The sequence below is a fragment of the Stenella coeruleoalba genome (genome assembly GCF_951394435.1).
Source record: "Stenella coeruleoalba genome assembly, contig: scaffold_111, whole genome shotgun sequence".
In the NCBI taxonomy this organism is placed as follows: domain Eukaryota; kingdom Metazoa; phylum Chordata; class Mammalia; order Artiodactyla; family Delphinidae; genus Stenella; species Stenella coeruleoalba.
Genome location: NW_027645943.1, coordinates 315,204 through 332,639, shown reverse-complemented (window position 1 = coordinate 332,639; position 17,436 = coordinate 315,204). Strand labels below are relative to the sequence as shown.

Here is a 17,436-nt window from a genome sequence, read left to right as displayed (position 1 = left end):
ACTGAAATAAGTCACACAGAAAAAGAAACATCATAAGATATCACTAATACACGGAATGTAAACTTGGCTACCCAGGAACTGCATTCCAAAACAGAACAGGGTCTCAAATTTAGAAAACCAACTTATGCTTGCTTAAGGGTAAAGGTGAGTTGGGGTGCTGCATAAAACCAGAGATTGAAATGAGCACAGATAAAGTTCCTTAAGTCAAATATGGAATAGACAAGAGCTACTCCTTGCTCAACGAAATGGACTCAACACCGCATATTAAACGCCTAAGAATGTACCTGACTAGTAAGTATCGTAAAACCTATGGATTGCTATGTCTCCAAAAGAGAATCAAGCGTGTGTACAGGGGCATAAACGCAGCAGTGATAGGATTGGAGAGGTTCGGTGAGCAAATGAAGACCCTTTGAAGTCATATTGCATGGTACCCATTCCACGGGTCTCAACTCTCCATGTCTAAGGTATTCTTCCTTCAGCTAAAACATGCATGTGGAACCTAGAATATGATCAACCATGTGAACGGGAGATGTGTTCAAATATGTCTCAGTTTTCGTACCCTGGTACTCGGGTGCAACATTCCAGACGCTTTACTAACACTCTCCCCACTTGGAGAGTCAGTCCCTTTAATCTCCTGTTTGGCCCAGTTTGCAATTTCTGCGGAAGATGAACAGGAATAGCGAGAACCAATGAGAGGCTAGCTGGAGGTGTCTGGACGGGCAAATTTAACTCTCATTTCCCACCAGGAAGAGGAATTAACCAAAGGCTCAGCATGCCGGGCCGGAACCAGATTAGGGCCTGAAGCCATCCTGCGGTGTTGCGGCCAGCTCAAAAGAAAGCGAGTTGAAGAAAGGAGCTCAGGGGCACTGTAATTCACAAACCTGCAGAGTTATAAATGACAGCTATCGTCCAAAAATAGACTGAAGTAAGGCTGCCAAGAGGACTTGAAAGCGGGGCAGAATTGCAGGAAACCGATTTCAGGAGGTAGACTGGAATTGCATTGAAAGCATAGGAAAAGAGGCAGAACGTCCACAATGATGCACTTGGCCAAAAAGGGCGTATGCGTTTTTTCCTGAATATATTCAGGAAAAAACGCATACGCCCTTTTTGGCCAACCAAGCAAGCTTGCAAAGGAAATCTGCACTACAATGAAGTCTCACTTCCCCCCGGTCAAAAGGGCCATCTGAAAAAAGTGTAAAATCCAGAAAGGCAGGACAGGCCATGGAGAACTGGGAGCCTTGTTATGCTGATGGGCGGGATGTAAATTGCCAACAACCACTCGGGAGAAGTGTATGGTGTTTCCTGAAACATCTAAAAAACAAAGCAACAGAGCCTAGGGCACTGCCACTTATGGTCCTACAGCTTAGGGAAATTAAAATCAAAAAGACACAGCCACCCCAAAGTTTGGGACGCCTCTGTTTACAAGAACCTCGTTTACAGTACAAGTTCAACACCGCAGAAAGTGAAAAATGGATAAAGAACTTGTGGTATTTACTTACAACGCAGTATCACTCAGCAATGAAATCTATGTCATCAGGCCCGTAGCAGCATAATGAGTGGATTCAGGTACGATGATTCTAACTGAAATAAGTCACACAGAAAAAGAAACATCATAAGATATCACTAATACACGGAATGTAAACTTGGCTACACAGGAACTGAATTCCAAAACAGAACAGGGTCTCAAATTTAGAAAAGCAACTTATGCTTGCTTAAGGGGAAAGGTGAGTTGGGGTGCTGCATAAAACCAGAGATTGAAATGAGCATAGACAAAGTTCCTTAAGCCAATTATGGAATAGACAAGAGCTACTCCTTGCTCAACGAAATGGACTCAACACCCCATATTAAACGCCTAAGAATGTACCTGACTAGTAAGTATCTTAAAACCTATGGATTGCTATGTCTCCAAAAGAGAATCAAGCGTGTGTACAGGGGCATAAACGCAGCAGTGATAGGATTGGAGAGGTTCGGTGAGCAAATGAAGACCCTTTGAAGTCATATTGCATGGTACCCATTCCACGGGTCTCAACTCTGCAGGTTTAAAGTATTCTTCCTTCAGCTAAAACATGCAGGTGGAACCCAGAGTATGATCAACCGTGTGAACGGGAGACGTGTTCAAATATGTCTCAGTTTTTCTCCCCTGGTACTCGGGTGCAACATTCCAGACGCTTTACTAACACTCTCCCCACTTGGAGAGTCAGCGCCTTTAACCTCCTGTTTGGCCCAGTTTGCAATTTTTGCGGAAGATGAACAGGAATAGCGAGAACCAATGAGAGACTAGCTGGAGGTGTCTGGACAGGCAAATTTAACTCTCATTTCCCACCAGGATGAGAAAATAACCAAAGGCTCAGCGTGCAGTGCCGGAACCAGATTAGGGCCTGAAGCCATCCTGCGGTGTTGCGGCCAGGTAACAAGAAAGCGAGTTGAAGAAAGGAGCTCAGGGGCACGGTAATTCACAAACCTGCAGAGTTATAAATGACAGCTATCGTCCAAAAATAGACTGAAGTAAGGCTGCCAAGAGGACTTGAAAGCGGGGCAGAATTGCAGGAAACCGATTTCAGGAGGTAGACTGGAATTGCATTGAAAGCATAGGAAAAGAGGCAGAACGTCCACAATGATGCACTTGGCCAAAAAGGGCGTATGCGTTTTTTCCTGAATATATTCAGGAAAAAACGCATACGCCCTTTTTGGCCAACCAAGCAAGCTTGCAAAGGAAATCTGCACTACAATGAACTCTCACTTCCACCCCGGTCAAAAGGGCCATCTGAAAAAAGTGTAAAATCCAGAAAGGCAGGACAGGCCATGGAGAACTGGGAGCCTTGTTATGCTGATGGGCGGGATGTAAATTGCCAACAGACACTGGGGAGAAGTGTATGGTGTTTCCTGAAACATCTAAAAAACAAAGCAACAGAGCCTAGGGCACTTCCACTTAAAGTCCTATAGCTTAGGGAAATTAAAATCAAAAAGACACAGCCACCCCAAAGTTTGGAACGGCTCTGTTTACAAGAATCTCGTTTACAGTAGAAGTTCAATATCACAGAAAGTGAAAAATGGATAAAGAACTTGTGGTACTTACGTACAATGCAGTATCACTCAGCAATGAAATCTATGTCATCAGGCCCGTAGCAGCATAATGAGTGGATTCAGGTACGATGATTCTAACTGAAATAAGTCACACAGAAAAAGAAACATCATAAGATATCAGTAATACACGGAATGTAAACGTGGCTACACAGGAACTGCATTCCAAAACAGAACAGGGTCTCAAATTTAGAAAACCAACTTATGCTTGCTTAAGGGGAAAGGTGAGTTGGGGTGCTGCATAAAACCAGAGATTGAAATGAGCACAGATAAAGTTCCTTAAGCCAAATATGGAATAGACAAGAGCTACTCCTTGCTCAACGAAATGGACTCAAAACCCCATATTAAACGCCTAAGAATGTACCTGACTAGTAAGTATCTTAAAACCTATGGATTGCTATGTCTCCAAAAGAGAATCAAGCGTGTGTACAGGGGCATAAACGCAGCAGTGATAGGATTGGAGAGGTTCGGTGAGCAAATGAAGACCCTTTGAAGTCATATTGCATGGTACCCATTACTCGGGTCTCAGCTCTCCAGGTTTAAGGTATTCTTCCTTCAGCTAAAACATGCATGTGGAACCTAGAATATGATCAACCATGTGAACGGGAGATGTGTTCAAATATGTCTCAGTTTTCGTACCCTGGTACTCGGGTGCAACATTCCAGACGCTTTACTAACACTCTCCCCACTTGGAGAGTCAGTCCCTTTAACCTCCTGTTTGGCCCAGTTTGCAATTTCTGCGGAAGATGAACAGGAATAGCGAGAACCAATGAGAGGCTAGCTGGAGGTGTCTGGACGGGCAAATTTAACTCTCATTTCCCACCAGGAAGAGGAATTAACCAAAGGCTCAGCATGCCGTGTCGGAACCAGATTAGGGCCTGAAGCCATCCTGCGGTGTTGCGGCCAGCTCAAAAGAAAGCGAGTTGAAGAAAGGAGCTCAGGGGCACTGTAATTCACAAACCTGCAGAGTTATAAATGACAGCTATCGTCCAAAAATAGACTGAAGTAAGGCTGCCAAGAGGACTTGAAAGCGGGGCAGAATTGCAGGAAACCGATTTCAGGAGGTAGACTGGAATTGCATTGAAAGCATAGGAAAAGAGGCAGAACGTCCACAATGATGCACTTGGCCAAAAAGGGCGTATGCGTTTTTTCCTGAATATATTCAGGAAAAAACGCATACGCCCTTTTTGGCCAACCAAGCAAGCTTGCAAAGGAAATCTGCACTACAATGAAGTCTCACTTCCCCCCGGTCAAAAGGGCCATCTGAAAAAAGTGTAAAATCCAGAAAGGCAGGACAGGCCATGGAGAACTGGGAGCCTTGTTATGCTGATGGGCGGGATGTAAATTGCCAACAACCACTCGGGAGAAGTGTATGGTGTTTCCTGAAACATCTAAAAAACAAAGCAACAGAGCCTAGGGCACTGCCACTTATGGTCCTATAGCTTAGGGAAATTAAAATCAAAAAGACACAGCCACCCCAAAGTTTGGGACGCCTCTGTTTACAAGAACCTCGTTTACAGTACAAGTTCAACACCGCAGAAAGTGAAAAATGGATAAAGAACTTGTGGTATTTACTTACAACGCAGTATCACTCAGCAATGAAATCTATGTAATCAGGCCCGTAGCACCATAATGAGTGGATTCAGGTATGATGATTCTAACTGAAATAAGTCACACAGAAAAAGAAACATCATAAGATATCACTAATACACGGAATGTAAACTTGGCTACACAGGAACTGCATTCCAAAACAGAACAGGGTCTCAAATTTAGAAAACCAACTTATGCTTGCTTAAGGGGAAAGGTGAGTTGGGGTGCTGCATAAAACCAGAGATTGAAATGAGCATAGACAAAGTTCCTTAAGCCAATTATGGAATAGACAAGAGCTACTCCTTGCTCAACGAAATGGACTCAACACCCCATATTAAACGCCTAAGAATGTACCTGACTAGTGAGTATCTTAAAACCTATGGATTGCTATGTCTCCAAAAGAGAATCAAGCGTGTGTACAGGGGCATAAACGCAGCAGTGATAGGATTGGAGAGGTTCGGTGAGCAAATGAAGACCCTTTGAAGTCATATTGCATGGTACCCATTCCACGGGTCTCAACTCAGCAGGTTTAAAGTATTCTTCCTTCAGTTAAAACATGCAGGTGGAACCCAGAGTATGATCAACCATGTGAACGGGAGACGTGTTCAAATATGTCTCAGTTTTTCTCCCCTGGTACTCGGGTGCAACATTCCAGACGCTTTACTAACACTCTCCCCACTTGGAGAGTCAGCGCCTTTAACCTCCTGTTTGGCCCAGTTTGCAATTTTTGCGGAAGATGAACAGGAATAGCGAGAACCAATGAGAGACTAGCTGGAGGTGTCTGGACAGGCAAATTTAACTCTCATTTCCCACCAGGATGAGAAAATAACCAAAGGCTCAGCGTGCAGTGCCGGAACCAGATTAGGGCCTGAAGCCATCCTGCGGTGTTGCGGCCAGGTCACAAGAAAGCGAGTTGAAGAAAGGAGCTCAGGGGCACTGTAATTCACAAACCTGCAGAGTTATAAATGACAGCTATCGTCCAAAAATAGACTGAAGTAAGGCTGCCAAGAGGACTTGAAAGCGGGGCAGAATTGCAGGAAACCGATTTCAGGAGGTAGACTGGAATTGCATTGAAAGCATAGGAAAAGAGGCAGAACGTCCACAATGATGCACTTGGCCAAAAAGGGCGTATGCGTTTTTTCCTGAATATATTCAGGAAAAAACGCATACGCCCTTTTTGGCCAACCAAGCAAGCTTGCAAAGGAAATCTGCACTACAATGAAGTCTCACTTCCCCCCGGTCAAAAGGGCCATCTGAAAAAAGTGTAAAATCCAGAAAGGCAGGACAGGCCATGGAGAACTGGGAGCCTTGTTATGCTGATGGGCGGGATGTAAATTGCCAACAACCACTCGGGAGAAGTGTATGGTGTTTCCTGAAACATCTAAAAAACAAAGCAACAGAGCCTAGGGCACTGCCACTTATGGTCCTATAGCTTAGGGAAATTAAAATCAAAAAGACACAGCCACCCCAATGTTTGGGACGCCTCTGTTTACAAGAACCTCGTTTACAGTACAAGTTCAACACCGCAGAAAGTGAAAAATGGATAAAGAACTTGTGGTATTTACTTACAACGCAGTATCACTCAGCAATGAAATCTATGTCATCAGGCCCGTAGCAGCATAATGAGTGGATTCAGGTACGATGATTCTAACTGAAATAAGTCACACAGAAAAAGAAACATCATAAGATATCACTAATACACGGAATGTAAACTTGGCTACCCAGGAACTGCATTCCAAAACAGAACAGGGTCTCAAATTTAGAAAACCAACTTATGCTTGCTTAAGGGTAAAGGTGAGTTGGGGTGCTGCATAAAACCAGAGATTGAAATGAGCACAGATAAAGTTCCTTAAGTCAAATATGGAATAGAAAAGAGCTACTCCTTGCTCAACGAAATGGACTCAACACCGCATATTAAACGCCCAAGAATGTACCTGACTAGTAAGTATCGTAAAACCTATGGATTGCTATGTCTCCAAAAGAGAATCAAGCGTGTGTACAGGGGCATAAACGCAGCAGTGATAGGATTGGAGAGGTTCGGTGAGCAAATGAAGACCCTTTGAAGTCATATTGCATGGTACCCATTCCACGGGTCTCAACTCTCCATGTCTAAGGTATTCTTCCTTCAGCTAAAACATGCATGTGGAACCCAAGTATGATCAACCATGTGAACGGGAGACGTGTTCAAATATGTCTCAGTTTTCCTCCCCTGGTACTCGGGTGCAACATTCCAGACGCTTTACTAACACTCTCCCCACTTGGAGAGTCAGCGCCTTTAACCTCCTGTTTGGCTCAGTTTGCAATTTCTGCGGAAGATGAACAGGAATAGAGAGAACCAATGAGAGGCTAGCTGGAGGTGTCTGGACGGGCAAATTTAACTCTCATTTCCCACCAGGAAGAGGAAATAACCAAAGGCTCAGTGTGCCGTGCCGGAACCAGATTAGGGCCTGAAGCCATCCTGCGGTGTTGCGGCCAGCTCAAAATAAAGCGAGTTTAAGAAAGGAGCTCAGGGGCACTGTAATTCACAAACCTGCAGAGTTATAAATGACAGCTATCGTCCAAAAACAGACTGAAGTAAGGCTGCCAAGAGGACTTGAAAGCGGGGCAGAATTGCAGGAAACCGATTTCAGGAGGTAGACTGGAATTGCATTGAAAGCATAGGAAAAGAGGCAGAACGTCCACAATGATGCACTTGGCCAAAAAGGGCGTATGCGCTTTTTCCTGAATATATTCAGGAAAAAACGCATACGCCCTTTTTGGCCAACCAAGCAAGCTTGCAAAGGAAATCTGCACTACAATGAAGTCTCACTTCCCCCCGGTCAAAAGGGCCATCTGAAAAAAGTGTAAAATCCAGAAAGGCAGGACAGGCCATGGAGAACTGGGAGCCTTGTTATGCTGATGGGCGGGATGTAAATTGCCAACAACCACTCGGGAGAAGTGTATGGTGTTTCCTGAAACATCTAAAAAACAAAGCAACAGAGCCTAGGGCACTGCCACTTATGGTCCTATAGCTTAGGGAAATTAAAATCAAAAAGACACAGCCACCCCAAAGTTTGGGACGCCTCTGTTTACAAGAACCTCGTTTACAGTACAAGTTCAACACCGCAGAAAGTGAAAAATTGATAAAGAACTTGTGGTATTTACTTACAACGCAGTATCACTCAGCAATGAAATCTATGTCATCAGGCCCGTAGCAACATAATGAGTGGATTCAGGTACGATGATTCTAACTGAAATAAGTCACACAGAAAAAGAAACATCATAAGATATCACTAATACACGGAATGTAAACTTGGCTACACAGGAACTGCATTCCAAAACAGAACAGGGTCTCAAATTTAGAAAACCAACTTATGCTTGCTTAAGGGTAAAGGTGAGTTGGGGTGCTGCATAAAACCAGAGATTGAAATGAGCACAGATAAAGTTCCTTAAGTCAAATATGGAATAGACAAGAGCTACTCCTTGCTCAACGAAATGGACTCAACACCGCATATTAAACGCCTGAGAATGTACCTGACTAGTAAGTATCGTAAAACCTATGGATTGCTATGTCTCCAAAAGAGAATCAAGCGTGTGTACAGGGGCATAAACGCAGCAGTGATAGGATTGGACAGGTTCGGTGAGCAAATGAAGACCCTTTGAAGTCATATTGCATGGTACCCATTACACGGGTCTCAACTCTCCAGGTTTAAGGTATTCTTCCTTCAGCTAAAACATGCATGTGGAACCCAGAGTATGATCAACCATGTGAACGGGAGACTTGTTCAAATATGTCTCAGTTTTCCTCCCCTGGTACTCGGGTGCAACATTCCAGACGCTTTACTAACACTCTCCCGACTTGGAGAGTCAGTCCCTTTAACCTCCTGTTTGGCCCAGTTTGCAATTTCTGCAGAAGATGAACAGGAATAGCGAGAACCAATGAGAGGCTAGCTGGAGGTGTCTGGACGGGCAAATTTAACTCTCATTTCCCACCAGGAAGAGGAATTAACCAAAGGCTCAGCATGCCGGGCCGGAACCAGATTAGGGCCTGAAGCCATCCTGCAGTGTTGCGGCCAGGTCACAAGAAAGCGAGGTGAAGAAAGGAGCTCAGGGGCACTGTAATTCACAAACCTGCAGAGTTATAAATGACAGCTATCGTCCAAAAATAGACTGAAGTAAGGCTGCCAAGAGGACTTGAAAGCGGGGCAGAATTGCAGGAAACCGATTTCAGGAGGTAGACTGGAATTGCATTGAAAGCATAGGAAAAGAGGCAGAACGTCCACAATGATGCACTTGGCCAAAAAGGGCGTATGCGTTTTTTCCTGAATATATTCAGGAAAAAACGCATACGCCCTTTTTGGCCAACCAAGCAAGCTTGCAAAGGAAATCTGCACTACAATGAAGTCTCACTTCCCCCCGGTCAAAAGGGCCATCTGAAAAAAGTGTAAAATCCAGAAAGGCAGGACAGGCCATGGAGAACTGGGAGCCTTGTTATGCTGATGGGCGGGATGTAAATTGCCAACAACCACTCGGGAGAAGTGTATGGTGTTTCCTGAAACATCTAAAAAACAAAGCAACAGAGCCTAGGGCACTTCCACTTATGGTCCTATAGCTTAGGGAAATTAAAATCAAAAAGACACAGCCACCCCAAAGTTTGGAACGGCTCTGTTTACAAGAACCTCGTTTACCGTACAAGTTCAATATCACAGAAAGTGAAAAATGGATAAAGAACTTGTGGTACTTACGTACAATGCAGTATCACTCAGCAATGAAATCTATGTCATCAGGCCCGTAGCAGCATAATGAGTGGATTCAGGTACGATGATTCTAACTGAAATAAGTCACACAGAAAAAGAAACATCATAAGATATCAGTAATACACGGAATGTAAACGTGGCTACACAGGAACTGCATTCCAAAACAGAACAGGGTCTCAAATTTAGAAAACCAACTTATGCTTGCTTAAGGGGAAAGGTGAGTTGGGGTGCTGCATAAAACCAGAGATTGAAATGAGCACAGATAAAGTTCCTTAAGCCAAATATGGAATAGACAAGAGCTACTCCTTGCTCAACGAAATGGACTCAAAACCCCATATTAAACGCCTAAGAATGTACCTGACTAGTAAGTATCTTAAAACCTATGGATTGCTATGTCTCCAAAAGAGAATCAAGCGTGTGTACAGGGGCATAAACGCAGCAGTGATAGGATTGGAGAGGTTCGGTGAGCAAATGAAGACCCTTTGAAGTCATATTGCATGGTACCCATTACTCGGGTCTCAGCTCTCCATGTTTAAGGTATTCTTCCTTCAGCTAAAACATGCATGTGGAACCTAGAATATGATCAACCATGTGAACGGGAGATGTGTTCAAATATGTCTCAGTTTTCGTACCCTGGTACTCGGGTGCAACATTCCAGACGCTTTACTAACACTCTCCCCACTTGGAGAGTCAGTCCCTTTAACCTCCTGTTTGGCCCAGTTTGCAATTTCTGCGGAAGATGAACAGGAATAGCGAGAACCAATGAGAGGCTAGCTGGAGGTGTCTGGACGGGCAAATTTAACTCTCATTTCCCACCAGGAAGAGGAATTAACCAAAGGCTCAGCATGCCGGGCCGGAACCAGATTAGGGCCTGAAGCCATCCTGCGGTGTTGCGGCCAGCTCAAAAGAAAGCGAGTTGAAGAAAGGAGCTCAGGGGCACTGTAATTCACAAACCTGCAGAGTTATAAATGACAGCTATCGTCCAAAAATAGACTGAAGTAAGGCTGCCAAGAGGACTTGAAAGCGGGGCAGAATTGCAGGAAACCGATTTCAGGAGGTAGACTGGAATTGCATTGAAAGCATAGGAAAAGAGGCAGAACGTCCACAATGATGCACTTGGCCAAAAAGGGCGTATGCGTTTTTTCCTGAATATATTCAGGAAAAAACGCATACGCCCTTTTTGGCCAACCAAGCAAGCTTGCAAAGGAAATCTGCACTACAATGAAGTCTCACTTCCCCCCGGTCAAAAGGGCCATCTGAAAAAAGTGTAAAATCCAGAAAGGCAGGACAGGCCATGGAGAACTGGGAGCCTTGTTATGCTGATGGGCGGGATGTAAATTGCCAACAACCACTCGGGAGAAGTGTATGGTGTTTCCTGAAACATCTAAAAAACAAAGCAACAGAGCCTAGGGCACTGCCACTTATGGTCCTATAGCTTAGGGAAATTAAAATCAAAAAGACACAGCCACCCCAAAGTTTGGGACACCTCTGTTTACAAGAACCTCGTTTACAGTACAAGTTCAACACCGCAGAAAGTGAAAAATGGATAAAGAACTTGTGGTATTTACTTACAACGCAGTATCACTCAGCAATGAAATCTATGTCATCAGGCCCGTAGCAGCATAATGAGTGGATTCAGGTACGATGATTCTAACTGAAATAAGTCACACAGAAAAAGAAACATCATAAGATATCACTAATACACGGAATGTAAACTTGGCTACACAGGAACTGAATTCCAAAACAGAACAGGGTCTCAAATTTAGAAAAGCAACTTATGCTTGCTTAAGGGGAAAGGTGAGTTGGGGTGCTGCATAAAACCAGAGATTGAAATGAGCATAGACAAAGTTCCTTAAGCCAATTATGGAATAGACAAGAGCTACTCCTTGCTCAACGAAATGGACTCAACACCCCATATTAAACGCCTAAGAATGTACCTGACTAGTAAGTATCTTAAAACCTATGGATTGCTATGTCTCCAAAAGAGAATCAAGCGTGTGTACAGGGGCATAAACGCAGCAGTGATAGGATTGGAGAGGTTCGGTGAGCAAATGAAGACCCTTTGAAGTCATATTGCATGGTACCCATTCCACGGGTCTCAACTCTGCAGGTTTAAAGTATTCTTCCTTCAGCTAAAACATGCAGGTGGAACCCAGAGTATGATCAACCGTGTGAACGGGAGACGTGTTCAAATATGTCTCAGTTTTTCTCCCCTGGTACTCGGGTGCAACATTCCAGACGCTTTACTAACACTCTCCCCACTTGGAGAGTCAGCGCCTTTAACCTCCTGTTTGGCCCAGTTTGCAATTTCTGCGGAAGATGAACAGGAATAGCGAGAACCAATGAGAGACTAGCTGGAGGTGTCTGGACAGGCAAATTTAACTCTCATTTCCCACCAGGATGAGAAAATAACCAAAGGCTCAGCGTGCAGTGCCGGAACCAGATTAGGGCCTGAAGCCATCCTGCGGTGTTGCGGCCAGGTCACAAGAAAGCGAGTTGAAGAAAGGAGCTCAGGGTCACTGTAATTCACAAACCTGCAGAGTTATAAATGACAGCTATCGTCCAAAAATAGACTGAAGTAAGGCTGCCAAGAGGACTTGAAAGCGGGGCAGAATTGCAGGAAACCGATTTCAGGAGGTAGACTGGAATTGCATTGAAAGCATAGGAAAAGAGGCAGAACGTCCACAATGATGCACTTGGCCAAAAAGGGCGTATGCGTTTTTTCCTGAATATATTCAGGAAAAAACGCATACGCCCTTTTTGGCCAACCAAGCAAGCTTGCAAAGGAAATCTGCACTACAATGAAGTCTCACTTCCCCCCCGGTCAAAAGGGCCATCTGAAAAAAGTGTAAAATCCAGAAAGGCAGGACAGGCCATGGAGAACTGGGAGCCTTGTTATGCTGATGGGCGGGATGTAAATTGCCAACAGACACTGGGGAGAAGTGTATGGTGTTTCCTGAAACATCTAAAAAACAAAGCAACAGAGCCTAGGGCACTTCCACTTATGGTCCTATAGCTTAGGGAAATTAAAATCAAAAAGACACAGCCACCCCAAAGTTTGGAACGGCTCTGTTTACAAGAACCTCGTTTACCGTACAAGTTCAATATCACAGAAAGTGAAAAATGGATAAAGAACTTGTGGTACTTACGTACAATGCAGTATCACTCAGCAATGAAATCTATGTCATCAGGCCCGTAGCAGCATAATGAGTGGATTCAGGTACGATGATTCTAACTGAAATAAGTCACACAGAAAAAGAAACATCATAAGATATCAGTAATACACGGAATGTAAACGTGGCTACACAGGAACTGCATTCCAAAACAGAACAGGGTCTCAAATTTAGAAAACCAACTTATGCTTGCTTAAGGGGAAAGGTGAGTTGGGGTGCTGCATAAAACCAGAGATTGAAATGAGCACAGATAAAGTTCCTTAAGCCAAATATGGAATAGACAAGAGCTACTCCTTGCTCAACGAAATGGACTCAAAACCCCATATTAAACGCCTAAGAATGTACCTGACTAGTAAGTATCTTAAAACCTATGGATTGCTATGTCTCCAAAAGAGAATCAAGCGTGTGTACAGGGGCATAAACGCAGCAGTGATAGGATTGGAGAGGTTCGGTGAGCAAATGAAGACCCTTTGAAGTCATATTGCATGGTACCCATTACTCGGGTCTCAGCTCTCCAGGTTTAAGGTATTCTTCCTTCAGCTAAAACATGCATGTGGAACCTAGAATATGATCAACCATGTGAACGGGAGATGTGTTCAAATATGTCTCAGTTTTCGTACCCTGGTACTCGGGTGCAACATTCCAGACGCTTTACTAACACTCTCCCCACTTGGAGAGTCAGTCCCTTTAACCTCCTGTTTGGCCCAGTTTGCAATTTCTGCGGAAGATGAACAGGAATAGCGAGAACCAATGAGAGGCTAGCTGGAGGTGTCTGGACGGGCAAATTTAACTCTCATTTCCCACCAGGAAGAGGAATTAACCAAAGGCTCAGCATGCCGGGCCGGAACAAGATTAGGGCCTGAAGCCATCCTGCGGTGTTGCGGCCAGCTCAAAAGAAAGCGAGTTGAAGAAAGGAGCTCAGGGGCACTGTAATTCACAAACCTGCAGAGTTATAAATGACAGCTATCGTCCAAAAATAGACTGAAGTAAGGCTGCCAAGAGGACTTGAAAGCGGGGCAGAATTGCAGGAAACCGATTTCAGGAGGTAGACTGGAATTGCATTGAAAGCATAGGAAAAGAGGCAGAACGTCCACAATGATGCACTTGGCCAAAAAGGGCGTATGCGCTTTTTCCTGAATATATTCAGGAAAAAACGCATACGCCCTTTTTGGCCAACCAAGCAAGCTTGCAAAGGAAATCTGCACTACAATGAAGTCTCACTTCCCCCCGGTCAAAAGGGCCATCTGAAAAAAGTGTAAAATCCAGAAAGGCAGGACAGGCCATGGAGAACTGGGAGCCTTGTTATGCTGATGGGCGGGATGTAAACTGCCAACAACCACTCGGGAGAAGTGTATGGTGTTTCCTGAAACATCTAAAAAACAAAGCAACAGAGCCTAGGGCACTGCCACTTATGGTCCTATAGCTTAGGGAAATTAAAATCAAAAAGACACAGCCACCCCAAAGTTTGGGACGCCTCTGTTTACAAGAACCTCGTTTACAGTACAAGTTCAACACCGCAGAAAGTGAAAAATGGATAAAGAACTTGTGGTATTTACTTACAACGCAGTATCACTCAGCAATGAAATCTATGTCATCAGGCCCGTAGCAGCATAATGAGTGGATTCAGGTACGATGATTCTAACTGAAATAAGTCACACAGAAAAAGAAACATCATAAGATATCACTAATACACGGAATGTAAACTTGGCTACCCAGGAACTGCATTCCAAAACAGAACAGGGTCTCAAATTTAGAAAAGCAACTTATGCTTGCTTAAGGGGAAAGGTGAGATGGGGTGCTGCATAAAACCAGAGATTGAAATGAGCATAGACAAAGTTCCTTAAGCCAATTATGGAATAGACAAGAGCTACTCCTTGCTCAACGAAATGGACTCAACACCCCATATTAAACGCCTAAGAATGTACCTGACTAGTGAGTATCTTAAAACCTATGGATTGCTATGTCTCCAAAAGAGAATCAAGCGTGTGTACAGGGGCATAAACGCAGCAGTGATAGGATTGGAGAGGTTCGGTGAGCAAATGAAGACCCTTTGAAGTCATATTGCATGGTACCCATTCCACGGGTCTCAACTCTCCAGGTTTAAGGTATTCTTCCTTCAGCTAAAACATGCAGGTGGAACCCAAGTATGATCAACCATGTGAACGGGAGACGTGTTCAAATATGTCTCAGTTTTCCTCCCCTGGTACTCGGGTGCAACATTCCAGACGCTTTACTAACACTCTCCCCACTTGGAGAGTCAGCGCCTTTAACCTCCTGTTTGACTCAGTTTGCAATTTCTGCGGAAGATGAACAGGAATAGCGAGAACCAATGAGAGGCTAGCTGGAGGTGTCTGGACGGGCAAATTTAACTCTCATTTCCCACCAGGAAGAGGAAATAACCAAAGGCTCAGTGTGCCGTGCCGGAACCAGATTAGGGCCTGAAGCCATCCTGCGGTGTTGCGGCCAGCTCCAAATAAAGCGAGTTTAAGAAAGGAGCTCAGGGGCACTGTAATTCACAAACCTGCAGAGTTATAAATGACAGCTATCGTCCAAAAATAGACTGAAGTAAGGCTGCCAAGAGGACTTGAAAGCGGGGCAGAATTGCAGGAAACCGATTTCAGGAGGTAGACTGGAATTGCATTGAAAGCATAGGAAAAGAGGCAGAACGTCCACAATGATGCACTTGGCCAAAAAGGGCGTATGCGTTTTTTCCTGAATATATTCAGGAAAAAACGCATACGCCCTTTTTGGCCAACCAAGCAAGCTTGCAAAGGAAATCTGCACTACAATGAAGTCTCACTTCCCCCCGGTCAAAAGGGCCATCTGAAAAAAGTGTAAAATCCAGAAAGGCAGGACAGGCCATGGAGAACTGGGAGCCTTGTTATGCTGATGGGCGGGATGTAAATTGCCAACAACCACTCGGGAGAAGTGTATGGTGTTTCCTGAAACATCTAAAAAACAAAGCAACAGAGCCTAGGGCACTTCCACTTATGGTCCTATAGCTTAGGGAAATTAAAATCAAAAAGACACAGCCACCCCAAAGTTTGGAACGGCTCTGTTTACAAGAACCTCGTTTACAGTACAAGTTCAACATCGCAGAAAGTGAAAAATGGATAAAGAACTTGTGGTACTTACGTACAATGCAGTATCACTCAGCAATGAAATCTATGTCATCAGGCCCGTAGCAGCATAATGAGTAGATTCAGGTACGATGATTCTAACTGAAATAAGTCACACAGAAAAAGAAACATCATAAGATATCACTAATACACAGAATGTAAACTTGGCTACACAGGAACTGAATTCCAAAACAGAACAGGTTCTCAAATTTAGAAAACCAACTTATGCTTGCTTAAGGGGAAAGGTGAGTTGGGGTGCTGCATAAAACCAGAGATTGAAATGAGCACAGATAAAGTTCCTTAAGCCAAATATGGAATAGACAAGAGCTACTCCTTGCTCAACGAAATGGACTCAACACCGCATATTAAACGCCTAAGAATGTACCTGACTAGTAAGTATCTTAAAACCTATGGATTGCTATGTCTCTGAAAGAGAATCAAGCATGTGTACAGGGGCATAAACGCAGCAGTGATAGGATTGGAGAGGTTCGGTGAGCAAATGAAGACCCTTTGAAGTCATATTGCATGGTACCCATTCCACGGGTTTCAACTACCCAGGTTTTAGGTATTCTTCCTTCAGCTAAAACATGCATGTGGAACCCAGAGTATGATCAACCATGTGATCGGGAGACGTGTTCAAATATGTCTCAGTTTTCCTCCCCTGGTACTCGGGTGCAACATTCCAGACGCTTTACTAACACTCTCCCCACTTGGAGAGTCAGCGCCTTTAACCTCCTGTTTGGCACAGTTTGCAATTTCTGCGGAAGATGAACAGGAATAGCGAGAACCAATGAGAGGCTAGCTGGAGGTGTCTGGACGGGCAAATTTAACTCTCATTTCCCAACAGGAAGAGGAAATAACCAAAGGCTCAGCGTGCCGTGCCGGAACCAGATTAGGGCCTGAAGCCATCCTGCGGTGTTGCGGCCAGCTCAAAAGAAACCGAGTTGAAGAAAGGAACTCAGGGGCACTGTAATTCACAAACCTGCAGAGTTATAAATGACAGCTATCGTCCAAAAATAGACTGAAGTAAGGCTGCCAAGAGGACTTGAAAGCGGGGCAGAATTGCAGGAAACCGATTTCAGGAGGTAGACTGGAATTGCATTGAAAGCCTAGGAAAAGAGGCAGAACGTCCACAATGATGCACTTGGCCAAAAAGGGCGTATGCGTTTTTTCCTGAATATATTCAGGAAAAAACGCATACGCCCTTTTTGGCCAACCAAGCAAGCTTGCAAAGGAAATCTGCACTACAATGAAGTCTCACTTCCCCCCGGTCAAAAGGGCCATCTGAAAAAAGTGTAAAATCCAGAAAGGCAGGACAGGCCATGGAGAACTGGGAGCCTTGTTATGCTGATGGGCGGGATGTAAATTGCCAACAACCACTCGGGAGAAGTGTATGGTGTTTCCTGAAACATCTAAAAAACAAAGCAACAGAACCTAGGGCACTTCCACTTATGGTCCTATAGCTTAGGGAAATTAAAATCAAAAAGACACAGCCACCCCAAAGTTTGGAACGGCTCTGTTTACAAGAACCTCGTTTACAGTACAAGTTCAACATCGCAGAAAGTGAAAAATGGATGAAGAAGTTGTGGTATTTACTTACAAAGCAATATCACTCAGCAATGAAATCTGTGTCATCAGGCCCTTAGTAGCACAATGAGTGGATTCAGGTATGATGATTCTAACTGAAATAAGTCACACAGAAAAAGAAACATCATAAGATATCAGTAATACACGGAA

The 17,436-nt window shown here is 44.2% G+C and overlaps 1 long non-coding RNA gene across 16 annotated transcripts in view; it reads right to left on the bottom strand.

The window, feature by feature from the left end:
* LOC307181455 overlaps positions 1-17,436 on the bottom strand; it is a 947,438-nt gene that overhangs the window by 647,781 nt on the left and 282,221 nt on the right. The window lies entirely within an intron of this gene.